Source organism: Mustela lutreola, chromosome 7 (assembly GCF_030435805.1).
Source record: "Mustela lutreola isolate mMusLut2 chromosome 7, mMusLut2.pri, whole genome shotgun sequence".
Taxonomy (NCBI): Eukaryota; Metazoa; Chordata; class Mammalia; order Carnivora; family Mustelidae; genus Mustela; species Mustela lutreola.
The window spans coordinates 118,077,645-118,095,217 of NC_081296.1; the positions used below are offsets into that span (position 1 = coordinate 118,077,645).

General features: G+C 43.9%; 1 long non-coding RNA gene across 1 annotated transcript in view; it reads left to right on the forward strand.

Annotated features, from left to right (window-relative positions):
* LOC131836697 (uncharacterized) overlaps positions 1-17,136 on the forward strand; it is a 40,258-nt gene extending 23,122 nt beyond the window's left edge. Inside the window, exons 2-3 of the long non-coding RNA XR_009355720.1 lie at positions 10,084-10,415; positions 13,455-17,136. This is a non-coding gene — a long non-coding RNA (uncharacterized LOC131836697). The remainder of the gene's footprint in view (positions 1-10,083; positions 10,416-13,454) is intronic.
* The last annotated feature ends 437 nt before the right edge of the window (positions 17,137-17,573 follow it).

Here is a 17,573-nt window from a genome sequence, read left to right on the forward strand (position 1 = left end):
GAGAACTCAGCCCAATAGAGGGCTGGCTCTGTGCTGAGTGGCAGCGAGCCCAACCAATGAGAGTGGGACAAAGAGAAAGAAGGTGGATCCTGAGCACTGTGGGGGAAACTTTCCAGGTAGCTTGTAAAACCTGCCTCCCAGTCCAGAATTGAAAGCCTGGCTACCAGCTGCCTCTTCCCAGCTGCCTCTTTCCTGAGTGTTCTTGAAAATATATTTTCATTCCGCTAGCATTCCGTCTCTGCCCTGTGGTCACACATGGGGCTATGATAAATGTTAACCCACCAGGAAGTGATAAGGATAAATGGAGATAATGTACAGGAAAGGTCTTTGACTTGTTTTAGGCATTGCTGGTATGTTGCCCAGGGCTGGGCCCACTCATGGTCTTCCCCAGCCTCCTTGGTGAAGGTCCTTTCTTATGGCCTCAGTGGTGTGGGTCAGCTGGCATCTGTTACCACCCTCCAGCTGGCTAGGGGACCCCAGGGCTTCTGGACTTGCTCCCAGGTAAACAAGGGCAGCAGAAGTACAAGCTGGATTTAGATAGTATCTTCCCACCTATAGCTGAAAGGGACTTTGAGACCATAAAAGCCAACTCCCTGAATTAACAGATAAGAGCCCGGAGGTTAGAACTCAGGGAACTTGGCTACCGTAGTGTGAAGATGGAAGGGGAGAGCAAAAGGGTGCAGGGCTCTTTGTTCCCAGGCCTCCCTTACCATCCGAATCTCCCAGTCCTGGGTCTGCCCCTTGATCCTGATTGTTCCCTCTGGTTGGTTTTGAATCATGGAATGCACTGTCTTGTTGCTGCCTTACTTCCTGCAGAAGGCTCTCTCGAGGCTTGGTAGCTGCTAGATAATTAACCCAAGGACAAGAAAGGTGTGTAGAGCCCACAGCACCCAGATCTTGGGCCCTTCCTTGGTCTTACTGTCATCCTCAGAGCATCTCTGGAAGGCAGTGAGACTGCGGGTTACTCAGAAGACAGCATTTCCCAGTTTTTAGGTATCTTCTGGGCATGCTCATTTGTGACTTTCCAACCAGAAGTATTTCAGTCTGAAGATAAACCTCAATCAAACCCCCAGAGCAAATATGTGTGGGTTTTTTTGACTCCTGTTGTCTTGATTGGCCTACCAAACACCTCAGGGCATTCCGATGCAGGAAACCTATAAAGCACACTGTAAGAAAGATTGGCGTATGGGTTGGTGAGTTTGGGCAAACTGCTTACCCACCATAAAACAGGGATAGAGTATCTACTCATAGCATGGCTGTGAGGATCATATAAGATGATGGAATGTGAAGTGTTTAGCACAATACCACGCACAGGGGAAGCACTCAACACATGCTCACGGTTACTGCTCTTACTATTATTTTAATTGGGCCACTGTTCAGCTAGGCTCCTAGCTACTACTTCCTGCTTCAAATCTCTGCTGGTCTGAGCAATCTCCTGTTAGTCCTGTTCTTCAAACCTCTACTTCCCAATCCTAGATCTCTTAGCACTTACTCTCCAGCATAGACTCAAATGCCAGGACTGTCTCCTGGCATCTTGCTCCACCCCTCAGCCACACACACACACACACACACACACACACACACATTACAACCTGTGTTTCAGCTCTGTGCATTGCCTCCTGCAAAATCTGGTTGTCAAGGTGTTGAGGGTGTTAATAGAAGCCGTCTTTGGGTGGGCGAGATTGTAGGTGGGTTTTTAAAAAATTTCCTTTCTTTGCTAGTCTGTATTTTCTGATTTGTTTGTCATGAGCATGCATTGCATTTGTACCAAGAAAATATCATTTTTAATTTTTATAAAATCTACTCACTATCTCTAGAAAACTCTCCCTGAAGAGTTCCACTGCATTCTGAGCACTCCTTTGAATTTCCTGTCCCCTCAGCACTTCTCTGCACTCTGTACTACCTTTGTGTGCTCTTGTGAGGTCATCTGTAGAGGCTCTTAAAGGGAATTTGCACCTGTGAGCAGGCAGTAGGCATCTTGAGGGTAGAGCTGGATCATCTTTATTGTTTGTCTTTTTCTTTTCTTTCTGCCCCCTTTTTTTTTTTTCAAGTGGGTGTGGAGCCCAACCTGGGGCTTGAACTCATGACTCTGAGATCAAGACCTGAGCTAAAATCCAACCTGAGCTGAGATCAAGAGTCAGACACTTACCGACTATGCCACCCAGGTGCCCCTCTGTCTGTTTCATAGCTGACTTCAGCTCTCCACCCTTCTCTCTGCACCACTGAGCCAGTGACTGGGAAGAAGTCAAGGGTGCTGGTTAGAGCTGGGTGTGATCATCCTTCCCATTTTACAGTCCCTGATACTAGAGCTAGCAGGTAGAGTGTAGTTTCTGGGGAACCCTGATTCATAGACAGGGCAGCGTTCAGTAGGGATTGGCTGTGTCATGGGGCTTAGGACACGTCTTAGCTTGGGCATGAATTCAGCCTGGATCTAGCAAAATCTCTACACAGTTACTTGTGTGATACAGATAGAGTCTAAGGTAACAGCCACAGGCAGTAGAGAGCGAAGGGCACACTGTATACGGAAGCCCTGGGAGCATCATACTAAGGGGAAGAGTCTGGGAAGTCTTCAGAAAGGATGGAAGTCTTGGACAGACCTGAAGGGATAGGAGAAGACATGGAGGGGTGGGTGGGAAGAAAGATAGGAGTGGGATGCAGTACTGAAGAGGGAAGGCATAGGGGCTGGATGTTAGGAGCTGGCTGAAGGGTTAAGTGGTTAAGAGGTCAAGCTCTGGAGTCAAAAGACATGTTTTGTTTTGTTTTTTTAATAAACATATAATATATTATTAGCCCCAGGGGTACAGGTCTGTGAATCGCCAGGTTTACACACTTCACAGCGCTCACCATAGCACATGCCCTCCCCAATGTCCATAACCCAACCACCATCTCCCTACCTCCCTGCCCCGGCAACCTTTAGTTTGTTTTGTGAGATTAAGAGTCTCTTGTGGAAAAGACCTGGTTTTGAGTCACTAACTAACCACGTGATCTTGGGCAAGTTTCGTGCTCTTCTACAAGTCTGGGTTTTCTTATCTGTGTAATACAGCTAAAGGCAGTTCCTTCCTATTAGAATTTTTATGAGGAATTAACGAAATAATGCTTATAAATTACATTTTAAACGCACAATAAATGCTAGCTAAGGTTACTGCTATTATTTATTATAATTACTATAATGGATACTAGGCATTTGTTTTCCAGAAGAATCTCTGCACATTCATTCAGGCCCTACTTTCCCATGATTTGTTCACCTGTATTCATTCATTTAGTGCATCTATTATTATATGTAATAATTATATATAAGTACATGTATTATATATTATATGTAATAATAATATAATAACTAATAATAACTAAAATTTAAGTAGTGTATTCTATGTGCCAAATATTGTTCTAAGTACTTTATATATATGAAACTAATTTGATCTTCCCAATAATGGTTTTTTTGGGAAATATTTTATGTATTTATTTGTCAGAGAGAAAGAGAGAGAAAGGGAGCACACAAGCAAAGAGAATCAGGTGTAAGGAGAAATAGGCTCTGCACTGAGCTGGGATCCTGATGTGGGACTCTATCCCACCACCCTGGGATCATGACCTGAGCCGAAGGTAGATGTTTAACCAACTGAGCCACCAAGGCATCCCCCCAATAATGCTCTGAAGTAGATACTATTATCACCTACATTTTATCTAGAATGAAATTGGAATACAGAGAAGTTAAGCAGTTGCCCAAAGTCACACAATTAGTTAAGTGACAAAACTAGAATTTTGGTTCCATCAGAATCCAGGCTCTTAACTCTTTAACCTGTGCTATTTTCAAAGACTCTGGGAAGAACTGAAGAACAAAAGTTTAGATTAACTACTAATCTGCAGGGAGATAGTAACCAGGAAGAACAGCAAGATACTTATGATAAGATCAGACCCATCCAAGAGTGACTATGACCGCCTGGAAGTCTGTGCAGAACCCATGTAGGCCTCTGGACATGCCTGGATGGTTGGCCGTGACCAGCTTGTATATCACATGACGTTCCTGTTGTAGGCTCTCTGAGACCTCATTAACTTAGTGCACTGCTGATACTTCTTGGCCACGGTCAGTGCCACCTGTCCCATGGAAGGCTGGATGACATAACATGGGTGGATGAATATAAACCCACTCCACTACTGGTTGAAAAATAACTCAAAGTACAAAGCCTATTGTGTGTGGGTTGGGTCATTGCCCCATTTGCTCACTGCATCACCATTCACTGGATGGCCATCTATTTTTAAGTACTGTGCTCTGTGCTGGATATTACACTGAAAACATGTTTTTCTGCCCCCTCCTGAGCACACTTTCCAAATCCCTAGGATTATTCCACTTAGCCCTTCCCAGCTTCAAACGGCTTCTTTAGTTTCAAGATTTAGAATGTTGGTGCTAAAAAGATCTTAGATAGTGGTATCCTAGAGCTGACTCGTCCTAACTGGTAACAATGGATTGTTAAATTTTCTGGAATTTTGCAAGCCAATTGCTAACACAGCCATTATCAAAAATTGCATCATATAAACTTACAATTAAATAAATAATTTTAAAAGTGAAACTACTAAATACTCAAAACTCATTGCTTCCTAATTACTTTAGCTCATGCTATGTTACTTAGCAGGTCTGGCTCTGCGTTCAGTGATGTGACATTGGTGACTTGAGTGCAGCCATGGTGGTAATATTTACACCACAGAAATCAGCAAACTCTACAAATCAGCAGCCCCTACTCCCAGACTATTGTGAGACATTTCCCCGCACACCAGTCCTAGAGATCATCACATCTGTTTCAGCCAAGGAAATCTCCTGGGAGTCCTTGGTTGCTTCCTAGAGCAGGCAGCAGTGGAGGGGTTGGGCAAAGGGAGAACAGGTGGGGGCTTCTGGGGCATCCCCTCCCCCCCTCCCATGGCCCCAGCCCTGAACAAGGCCAGCCACACATTTGTTTGTTTTTAATATAAACTTATATACAAGATTTTGTCCAAGTCGTTCTTTCACACTTAAAAACAGTGGAAAGTGACTAATCTCCTCTAATCTTATCTCACAGTTTGGGAAACAGAAATTTTTACAGTTTAGATCCCGAGGAGGGAAGTGACTTAACTCTAGATCTTGCAGAGCCCAGTCCTTGGAGTTATGGGAGGGGGCCAACAGCATGGCTCCTTGTAACTAGAGACAGGCTCCTGCCCACAATCCAGGAAGCTGCGCTCATGGCTCCTTCCAGATGGGTGGTCCTCCCGGAGCCCTGTCTGCTGTGCTCCTTCGCGCCCTAGAGATGAGTAGACTCCCAGCCGAGCCCTGTGTGTGGTTTTCCCTCCTAATAGAAACCCTTCCTGATACCTCTGCTGAACTGTCTGCTTTTCATATTCCCTGATGGGAGAGGCCAAGTTGAAAATCCTACCCTCCCAAACAGGTTTTTAAATTTGCCTGACTTTCAGTTGGGGAAATCTGCTTAAAGATCTCATGGCCTTCCAAACAAACATGGCCAACAAACAAACAAAAAAACAAACAAAACAAACAGCCATTTTATTTCTTATTAAGCAAAGGCTGGGAGAGATGGATGTCAAAAAGCCTGCTGGAGAGCATAGGTGTGGTGGCGGTAGGGGAAGTGGCTATAGGGAAGAGTGGAGGGAAGGCAGGCAGAGCAGAGAGAAGGTAAAAGCAATAATTTTAAGGGGTAAGAAAATTTAGCTACAGGTGTCCAGGGGTGTCCGGTTTCCTTAGATTTCTGAAGTCTTGCCAACCTCTTCCTTCTAGCATAAGCTGATTGCTTGTGTTATCTGCCCATTGTCATTTCTTGTGCAATCCCCATTACCCAGTGCCCAGTGAGTCCCTAGATGTGTTGCACCAACCCATCTTTTTGGTAACACCACAATGAAGAATTCTGCAATAAAGGTTGTATGAGTTTGCTAGGGCAATGATAATAAAATAATGAAAGACTAGGTAGCCTAAACAACAAATTTATTTAAACAAATTTATTTATTTATTAAAACAAATTTATTTTCTCACATTTCTGGAGGTTCAAAGTCCAAGATCAAGATGCAGACAGGCTTGGTGTTTTTCCTGAAGCCTCTCTCCTTATCTTGCAGATGGGCGCTTTGCTGTGTCCTCGCGTGGTCTTCCTCTGTGAGTGCACGTGTCTGATGTCTCTATGTATCCAAATTTCCTCTTCTAAAGACACCATATTAGATTAGAGCTCATCCTAATGTCCTCTTTTTACCTTAATCAGCTCTTTAGAAATGTATCTCCAAATACTGTTACTTTCTGAGGTAGATGTCTGAGGTAATTCATACATTGAGGTTAGGACTTCAACTTATGAACTTGGGGGCTATCATTCAGCACATTACAAGAACTTAGGAAACGTTTATCCTCTGCTACATGAGAAGGAGCCCAGTCACATACTTAGTTATCAGTGGTGCCCCCTTGTCAACATGGAAAGACTTTGTCATGTATACAACTTCACTGCCATGCATTGGACCGAGAGCTCATCAGGTGAAGTGTTTTTTAAAAAATCACATGTTGTCTTCAAGAATTTTGAAAATTCTCTCTCCTCCAAATTGCCTTTTTGTTAGTTATCACAGGAGTTTTTTTCATAGGTGGGAAGTCCTCAAGGGATTTTCAATATTAGCAGAAGCTACTGATGACATGGAAACAGGTGCAATGTCTGAACATAGCTGAAAGTAGTAAGGAGAAGTCATTGGTCAAGGGGAACAGGGCAGGTGAAGGTCACACAGTCTCATCTAAGACATGTATTGAGTATACTACCTCTTGTGCTGTGTCACCCGTTCCTTTGTTCTTTCCTCAATCTTTTAGTCCTTGCCAGGCATCTAGAATGGGCTGGCAACTGCAGATACACAGGTGAGTGACGTTCTTAGTCCCTGCCTTTGTGAGTTGATAGCTCAGTTACGTGAACTATTAAAGACATGATTCAAACAAACACAGTCCTTACCTTACAGAGACAACCTGGCAGGGATTAGGAAACCATCTTCAGGGCCTGCCCTAGCAAACATGGGCACCCACTTCCTGTTTCTCTGTACCCAGGAAGCGGGTAGTGAGGCATTGGTCTAGTGCCTCAGACCATGTTTGCCAGGAAACAGCAGGCAAAGCAGACTACAGTCTCCTCTCACATCTCAAAACGGGCCTTCTGGTGTGCATTCTTCCCCATGGGAGGAGCTCTGTTGGTGCAACACTCCTGCCTTTCCTTCATTCCTTTACATACCCCTTCCCAGGGGAGGTGGAATGACATAGCTGATCCGCAAATTTGGAAGAAGAAACATTACCAGTCCCCACCTCTTGGCTTTCTTTTGGGAGTAAGTTGCCCCCAGGGATGTGTTTTCTGCTCTGCATTTCTAGGGACAAAGGTTCCCCCACTGGGAAGGGATGTGGTTTCCCAGAGTGACCTACTGGGTAAATTGGCCGCTGTTGGAGTTCAGTGGTAGGGAGCTTACCTGCCTAGAGCTACACTTGCTAACATAGATTTATCAGAGATAAGGGTAGTGATTTGAACTTGATATGCCAACTTTTTCTTGTTTCTCCATTGATTCAAGAACCTGGTAAGGACTGTGCGGGGGTGGCTCAGTTGGTTAAGCATCTGCTTTCGACTCAGGTCCTGATCCTGGAGTTCTGAGATCAAGTCTCGAGTCGGACTCCCTGCTCAGAGGGGAGTCTGCTTTTCCCTCTCCTGCTGCTGCTGCTTCGGCGCTCTCTCTCTCTCTCTCAAATAGGTAAACAAAATCTTAAAAAAAAAAAAAAAAAAGAATCTGCTAAGGAAACTAGAGCTGGTAACATGGGTTCAAATTCTTTGTGCTTCTGTTACAGTGCCAGCTGTCGGTGTGTCTACCAATTGCTCTTGAAGCATTTTACACTTATGTCTCATGTGATCCTCACACAACCTGCTGACAAAGACAGGGCCGGATTTATTAGTTGAGGAGCTCGGGCAGCGATTCTCGGTGCCTCCGACCTATTCCATACGGTGATACACACGGGAAACTGAAAAAAAAAATGCATCTATATATACATAAATCTATTTCTGTGTCTGTACCCATACCTATATCTCACCATGGAACATGGATGAGGCTGTTGGCATCAGAGGTGACAAGCTCAGAGATGCTGGCTGTCCTAGGGCTTCCCTGCCTATTCTGAGCCTTGAGAAGAGCGGTATCTCATCACCTATAAACCCATTCCTTGCCCACCAGTTGGGAAATTTTAGCTTAGAGAAGTACACTAACTAGTTCAAGGCTACAGAATTATTATTTTTTTAAAAAAGTTTATTTATTTGTTTATTTTAAGATTTTATTTATTTATTTGACAGAGAGAGAAAGTAGGCAAAGAGGCAGGCAGAGAGAGAGGGGGAAGCAGGCTCCCTGCTGAGCAGAGAGCCCGATGCGGGGCTTGATCCCAGGACCCTGGGATCATGACCTGAGCTGAAGGCAGAAGCTTTAACCCACTGAGCCACCCAGGTGTCCCAAGGCTACAAAATTATTAAAAAAGAAATATGAACCCAGGTTCTCTGATTCCATATCTAAAGAACCTTCAAACATAGACTGAAGTGAGGGAGCCATTTGTTACCATCATTCCTACTCAGGGGGCACAGAGAAGTGTCGAAGGGATGGCCTCTCCTTCTGGTCTGTGCCTACAGGACATTCAATGCCTGTCCAGGGATGCAGTCTGCCTCCTATCAGATCTCCTCCTTTCTGAACCAGAGCAGATTTTCCTAGCTACCTTCTAGAGAAGGGAGTTCAGGGAAGTTGGCATTAAGATCTCCTGATCTGCTCTAGTGGTTGGCCCTGGGGAGGAACTATCTATTCGATAGCCAAGGCACTTCCCTGCTTCCAATCACAGGCAAAGCCCTTGTCTCTAATGTGATCAACACAGTAGATGGTCCATTAATGTAAAATATTATTTAAAGAGCAACCGTGAGAAACATACCTTAGACTTCTTATTGTAACTTAAAGCATATACAGGTATGTTCAGGCACCATTAAAAAAAAAAATTGTTTCTTGGTGCAGGCCTCTATTAATTGGAGTTTTGTCCTATCTTTCTTGTATCAACTATACTCACAATCCGTTTATCCTTTGAATACTTACTGTGTTCTTTCTAGGTGCCTGGCATATTTTAGGTGCTGGGGAAGTCTCCACGCTCGTGGAGCTTATATTCTATTGGAATCTTCTGTAAGTTCCAGTTCAGATTTCTCTGAAGTAGAGGAAGAATTTAAAGACCCAAGGCAATCCAAGTATCCAATCATGGTAAAATGTGTATGATCCCCCCTTTCCCAGTCTTTCCCGTGCCACTTCAACGAGATTTTTTTGTTGTTAGGACAAAAGGACAAGTCATAAGGACAAGTCATTATCAAGCTTTTCCAAAACATCAAATGTCAGTTTACAGAGGAACAAAAAACCTCTTTCTTTGTACTCACATTTTATTGGTTTTCACAACAATTAAATTACATAATCAGAATGGCAAGGACAACGGGCAGAAGTGTGTTTGGGAGTAAATGGCACTGAACCCTTGTGAGCTCTCAGCTCAATTTGTGGGAACAGAAGCACCCGAGAGCGCCCGAGATCACCCGAGAGCATCCGAGAGTACTCGAGCTTACCCGAGGTCACCCGAGAGTGCCCGAGAGCACCTGCAAGTGCCTTCGCTAGTTGAAGGTCTGGCAAGCCGTGGGCACAATGAATTTTATGGAGGGAACAGAGAGCATCCGTTAACCTGGTGATTTGGTCAGGAGGAGGTCAGTTTTAAGAGCTTTTGCCACATGGATGCACCTGTCCTCTCCAGACCAAATGCGTACTGTACTTGGAGAGTGGCTTATGCCACTCTTTTATTAAAAGGCTCAAATACTTATTCCAAATCTTTACAAAAGGTGAAGGAAACTAGGAGCTGTACCTCTGTTGGGCCAAGTTTCATAAAACTGTATATGTCTCATATTACTATGGCTTGGCTCCTATTTTCCTGGCCTAGATTTCATGTTAAAGAGCCTCCCTCTTTATTAGCCAACAATGCGTCTTCCAGAACCATTCATGACAAATGGTACAGCATTCAAATAGCCTGTCTCTGACGTCCACATTTCTTCTCCCTGAGAGTAGAGGTGAAGTATTCAGTTCATCCTCCTGAAGAAAACACCTGCCTGAGGAGAGCCAGTTGCCCTCTCCTCTGTGGAAGGATAGGAAGAGAACACATGCCTGTATATCTGGACAGCAGCACAGCAGAAAGAACAGGCCATACGGGAAACAAAGAGGCAATAATAATGATAAGGAGTCAATGATAAAGATTGCTCAGTGCCCCAAAGTCCTCCGAAAATGACAGTGACGTGATGGAGATTATTTAATCCGACCTGCTTCATGTTGCAAATACGGAGACCGAGACACTGGAGGAAAATGACTTGCTGAAGACAGAGCCAGCCCAAGGCAAAGCTGGGGTAAGAAGTCTCTAACATTTACACTTGCTGTTCTCAAAGTAGGGTCCATAGACTCCTGAGATCCCAGCAACACTCAGGAGCGGTTCATGAAGTTATGAAGGTCTCCGTTTGATCGTTTTTCCTTTGACCCCCTGTTGACATTTGACAGAAGGTACGAAAGCAATGGTGGGTAAAACTCCTGGCTTCTGGGCATGAATCAAGGCAGGCGCCAAGGCATATTAGACATCATTGCCTCGCACTTGCAATAAAAAACAACGCCAGTTTCATTTAAGAATACCCTTGATGAAGCAGTAAAAATGATTAGTCTTATTAAATACCGACACTTTTCAAATAGTCTGTGTAACAAAATGGAGAGAGAGTGTGCATAAATACTTTCAGTGCATTCCAAGGTATGATGGTTATCCCTAGGAAATGTACGCAGTCAATAAACCTGGGAGTCCAGCCATTTTTTTCATGAAGCGTCTTTCTTCTCTTTTTTTTTTTTCCTTCCTTCCTCCCTCCCTCTCTTTCTCTCTCCCTTTCTTTCTTTCTCTCTTTCTCCTTTTCTTTTCTTTTCTTTCTTTCTCTCTTTCCTTCTCTTCAAAGACTAAATGACAAAGAATGCTTTTTCAGACGGGGTATTCAAAAGACATTGTTTCTAAATGAACAAAAGGAGTCTGTCCCTTTGAGGAAAACAACTGATAGTATTTGTTGCCAGTGATAAAATTTGAACTTGCAAGGGAAAATGAGAATTTTGGAAAACTTGTATCTGTTACTGTGGAACTTGATAGCTTCCTAATATTTAAGGACTTTTCTAATGAGATGGATGGTGATATTAATGAATGTGATTTTTTAAAAATATTGTATAATGAAATATGTGAAAATCTGGAATATCTGTATAACTCAATAAACCAGCTTTTTCCAATGACCAATGCATGATATTACCCATCCATACATGGGTAAAAGATCCAATCAAAGTACATAATAAACCAATGGATTTTAATGTAAGAGAATATAAAAAGTTCATTGATATGATTTCAGATTTCATTTTTCAACTAACCTTTAAGAAACTTGCTATAGTTGGCGCAGTATCAAAAGAGAATATGCACAATTATTCAAAAAGACTAATAAATACTCTATTTTTCCAGCTACATGTCTGTGTAAAGCCAGATTTTCTTCATACATGTCAACCAAAACAACATTTTGCAAGCCATTGACTTCAAGAGCAGATATAGGAATCCAGTTACCTTCTGTTAAGGCAGACATATAAAAAATTTGCAAAAATATCAAACATAGTTACTCTTCCCACTAATTTTTTTTTAATTTTGAAAGGTTTTTTAAAATGAAAATATTTCTGTTATTTATATTATGTAAAAATATGTTATTTATGTTAACATGCCATGGATTTATTTTTGATATTTTTAATTAATTAGCAAAACATTTTAACAAACATTTTCCACTGAGAGACATAACCTACACAAATTTTAAGGGTGTCAAATGGTCCCGAGATGAAAAAGCTTGTGAACTGCCCCGTTATACCAGCCTGCCTTCCAGAAAGTGGACTGGAGAGAGGTACTTCTTTCCCCTGTACCCAAAAAAGCCAGTGCTTGTTACCGTTTTAATTTTAAATCCAACCAGTCCTCCTCCTTGAAAACTGTTAAGAAGTGAAGAAAGCCGCAAACCAATTACAGATTCCTGAAATCAAAGGACCAAGAACCGAGAGAGAAGGCAAAAGAAGCAAATAAGAGTTGTCTGGAGCTGTGCAAGGCTGACCGGGACTTCCCTCCAGGCAGCCTGGTGGGAGCTGCCTGTTTCTTTTTGCATCATTGGCCTGACCCCATGGCCATCCTCCCACTCCCACTCCCTAAGTCTCAACCCTGCCCCGGGGAATGCTATCCTCTGGAGCCTCCAAACACAAAGGGACTTAATAAGCCTTGGGATGGTCCTCACCCTGACACCTCCTCCACTCCCCCGGCCCCCCAGGATGACAGTATGGGGGAAGGGCTCTATCAGCCTGTGCCTCCACCAGCCCCCTGTTCTCAGGTTTGAGTCAAGAAGGGAAGGCCCGGGTTTCTGGACTGAAAAGGAAATGTAAATCTCTCCCAGGCCATGTGCCAGAAGCTGCCAGGAGACCATTTCCCTGTTAGTAAACAGGGTCTCCTGGGCCATCTTTCTCTTCTTTAATAACCTGTGGGGCGCCTATTGATTGCCCATACTGGTCCCTCATAAATTACAATAGCGATGCCTCCTGGTCGCCCTGGAGCTGCGTGGTTGGGAAAATTGGCTCCCTGATACCTTGTGCTCACGGAGCACTGTATCGGGCCACATAAACGTGAAGAATATGTACCATCAGGCACAGAGAATACACAGGAAACAACTCGGTGGGGGGGGGGGGCGCAGAGGCTTCTGGGCATGCTGCAGACTTTAATGAGCCTGTCTCTGCTGCTTGTCCTGGAGAGCCTCAGGAATGCTGATGACACGCCTCCTCCTCCGTCAGGCAGACTGCTCTGCCTTCAGGTGGGGGGAGCTCAAGCTCTGGTGGGTGGGAGACGGGTCTGCTCCCAGCTCTATCCCCTCACCAGGATGGGAGCCGGCCGGTAAGAGGGAAGTTTCTGCATTGTGCCATGGTGGAAAGAGCACCTAGTTAAGAATCAAGACACATTCTATGCTCCGTGCCACCTATGGCTGTATGATCGTGGGTGAAACATTTAATTTCACTGAATCTGCGTCTCATCTGGAAGTGGAGAAAGTAATATCCCTAGTCAGTTGTGGGGCTGGTGGAAAATAAGGCTAACCCAGTGCCCTGCGTGCTCTTGGTAAATACCTGCAGAAACTGAATTTGAATCAGTTGAAGGACACAGTGGCAGGTCCGGGTCTGAAACGAGTTCTGCCTCCCAGCTCCCCAATCTGGCATCTGCCAGTCCCCCTAGCTAACACCTTGCTCTTCAAAAAGAAGGGAGGCCATGGAACTCACAGCTTGATTGGAAATGAATCTCTCATTCCTTCTGTCTTCCTGTGCCCCTCCTGACTTGGCTTCTGAATTTAAAATTCATTTCACAGGGAACGTCTCTAAAGTGGAGAGTAAACAGAAAAACATGCCAGCACGACTTCCCATTCTACTCAAGAAGCTTGGCATCCACATGCCCACAGTTGGCACAATCTGGTAGGAAACCTTGGGGTTTCTCTGACTTGAAGCAGGTCCTGGGCAATTAGGTCCACCGATGCTTTCCCCAAGCTAGGAACTTTGTCCCCACAGTTCTACCACGAAACTTTCACCATTGCACGAAAATGAACTAGAAGGACACTGTACATATGCCCATGTTTTTCTGCTGCTTCCCTAGTCCTAGAGATGATATTCTGCTGCTCTGGGATGAGGTGTGTGGTGGGTTGAAGTGGCCCCCAGAAGACACACTCACATCCCAGAACCTGTACATGTGACATTACTTGGAAAAGAAGTTCATACAGATGCAATTAAATGAAGGATCTTGAGAAGAAATCATCCTGGATTACCCTGGGGGACCCTAACCCAAAGCACAGTGTCCCTGTAAGAGAACGGAGACGCCAAGAAGTCCCCACAAGGCACGATTCTTCTCTAGGGCTTTCGAAGGGAGTGGAGCCTGGCCAACACTTCGATTTCGGACTTCTGTCCTCCAGAACCGGGAGAGAATACATTTATTGTAAGTCACTTAGCTTGTGGCAACAAGCCAAGGAAATGACTGCAAATGTGCTCCTAATGATAGACCCGAGCTCAGAGACTTCTTCCACCAGAGATGCTTTTCCCCTCTCTTGGAGAATTTGCCCGAGCAGCAGCCTCTGTGGATAGGTCAGCAACCAGCTCTTGGGCAATGCAAACACCCCGATGGGGCTGTGGCTGAAGATCCACCCTGGAAAAAGCATCTGGGGGTGCTTTCGGCATCTCTTGGTGGGCAAGGCATTGGAGAAATGGCCTAATTTTGGAACTAGGCAGACCTTGGTTTAAAACTCAACTCCACTATGGCTTTGTGACTCCAGACAAAATGCTTACCCTCTCTGTGCTTCAAGTTCCTCATCTATAAAATGAGGATAATAGCTCCTACCATATAGGAGGGAGCAGATCCAAGATCTGAGACTTGCACATTTTTAGAGACCTTTTTACAGAAGAAGGATGCAAAGCTTCAAACCCCAAATTAGAAGTGGGACCTTGAAAGGGCCTTGTGCCAGCGAGGGGCCCCCGAGGCTTACATTAAGCCTGTCTCTGCTTCCAGGGTGTCCTGAGGTTTATAGATAAAAGCATGAAGCTCTAGACAGGCCAGGCTCCTACTGCATGCTCTGCAAGAGGTAGAGCTTTCTGAATGAGGAATCCAACAGTTAAGTGTCTACCAAAAGGCACACAGATATTTTTTCAAACCACAGAGAAAGGTATGGTAGGATAAATTCCATGGCAGCTTTCTAGCTGTTGCCTTGACATCCATTTCCCCTTTCTTTTCCATAACAGAAAACTGACATCTGTGGAGATTGCCATGTGCTCAACTAAAGCCTAGCTTCCCAAGCAGGTCTGGCAGAGACCTGTGGCCATGAGTAAGTTCTGGCCCAAAGACATATAAGCAAATAGAGGTCAGAGACTTCTGTAACATCTTATGGGAGTATATTAGGAATTGAATGGCACCTCCCTCAACCCCCATGCATATGTTGAAGCCCTAATCCTTAGTATCTAAAAGTATGAACTTACTTGGAAATAGGGTCTTTGCAGATGTAATTAGTTAAGATAAGGTCTTGGGGGGCATAATACAATATGAATGGTGTCCTTATAAAAAGAGAACACAGACACACAGAACACAGACACACAAGGCAGAGAAAGCGGTGATGCTTTTATGACATTAGGAACATCAAAGATTGCTGGCAAATTACCAGTAGAAAGGGGAGAGGCAAGGAATAGATTTTCTTTAGAGTCCTCAGAAAGAACCGACCCTGCTGACAACTTAATTTCAAATTTTTGACTTACAGACCGAGACAATAAATAAATTTCTGTCGTGTAAGCCACTCCGTTTGTGGCAGTTTGTTACAGCAGCCCTAGTAAACTCATACAGAGAGATAGGCCCTTCTTCACCAAGTTTCCATCCTGCTGCCTGGAAAGCAGATAAGAGGGCTGGCCTTCCATTAGCCATCTTGGTCCATGAGGATGAGGTAGAGCAAAGAGCTAAATGGAGCCTAAAACTTTACGGAACTGTCGGATTAGCCCTGGACTGCCTACCTTGGGGCTTGTTTTCCTGGAAAATAAGTATATTTGAATATTTTGTTATTGTTATTGTTTTGTTTGTCTTCTGAAACATAATCTTCACTGATACATTGTTTTGAAAAATTAATTATTCTTTGGGGAAGGATAAGGATTGGAATAACTGCAAACGGAATTTTAGCATTATCTGTGATGTTTCATTTTTGATAGCACAATGTATTCATTAATTCTTTTGTAATTAAAACATTTCACTTTGGGGTGCCTGGGTGGCTCAGTGGGTTAAAGCCTCTGCTTCTGGCTCAGGTCATGGTCTCAGGGTCCTGGGATCGAGCCCTGCATCAGGCTCTCTGTTCGGCAGGGAGCCTGCTTCCTCCCTCTCTCTCTGCCTGCCTCTCTGCCTACTTGTGATCTCTGTCTGTAAATAAATAAATAAAATCTTTAAAAAAATTTTTCACTTTATAATAAATAAATTGCAAAGGAAAAAAAAAAAAAAGAGGGATGGCCACCTACAGATTAAAAGAGACCTGAGAAATGTATCAACCAATTGCAATGTATGAACCTGATTTGGATCTTGATCTAAACAAAAAGTTTTAAAAAATTTATAAGACAACCCAGGAAATTTTAATATTAATTGGATAGTTGATATTATGGAACTACTTATTTTTATGCATGCTCATAATATTGTAGTTATATATTTGAAGTGCTCTTAACTTTTAGCATCTAAAACATTGTTTTTCACCCTTAGCACTATTGTTATTTTGGGCCAAATAATTTTTAGTATAGTTGACCTACAATGTGACGTTAGTTTCAGGTGTATGACAGGACTTGGCCCAATTATACATTATGCTATGCTCACCACAGGTATAAGTACCATCTGTCACCATACAATGCTATGACAGTGTCATTATCTTTCATCCCAGTGACTTACTCATCCCATAACTGGAAGCTGGTACCTCCCATTCCTCTTCGCCCATTTTGCCCATCCCCCACACCCCTCCCCTCTGGCCACCATCAGTCTGTTCTCAGGGTTTTATAGATCTGATTCTGCTTTTTGTTTACTCATGCTGTTGTTTATTCACGCTGTTCATTCATTTTACTTATGAGTGAAATCCCATGGTATTTGTCTTTCTTAGTCTGACTTATTTCACTGAGCATAATACTCACTAGGTCCTCCATGTTGTCTCAAATAATCCTTTGTTGTGGGAAGCTCTCCCAGGTCTTGTAGGTGTTCAGCCCTATCCCTGAATTGGACTCACCACACGCCCATCGCACACCCCTCTCCCAAGGTAGGACGATCAGTAGCATCTTTAGACATAGCCAATGTCTCCTGAAGGCAAATTTGGTGTGGGTTCAGAACTACCGCTCTAAAATTTGGAGAAATTTTAGAGTAATTTACTGGAATATTTATGGGTGAAATGATTTGTTGTTCCATAATGAAAAGTTTAAAATACATTTTAAAAAATTTGTAAGATTCTGTTTGTATGCTCTTTCTGTCAACGTGGTGGAGTCCTTGTGAAATTTCTTCTTACTTCAAAATCTGCATATCCTGGATAAAAAAAGTAAATATTTACCTTGCTTGGTGCAAGATCTTGTGTCAAGCCTCCTACATTATTACTCTTAACCCCCAAGGCTATAGGCCTTTCTGACTGTGGGTAGGGCAGACCCTCTCACACATCACTCCCTCAGCTCAGCCCTTAGCATTCCCTGGTCATGGACTGGGGTGTGGGGGAGGGGTGAGCTGGAGAAGTATGGGGGAGGTTCTGAGTTGCCTGGTGACCTAACTCCTGAGGCTGTCTCCCACCATTTCTCTATGGGCCTCCTTCCCCTGTCCCCAAACTCCAGTTCAGAGGGGGGTGTGTTTAGAACCAGACTTGTTAGGACCTTGCCTTGCCCGTCCCTCAGAGTCCAGCCAGTTGACTTTCTGCTGACTGTTTACAGAAACCTTGTGCTCTCACCACACATCAGGT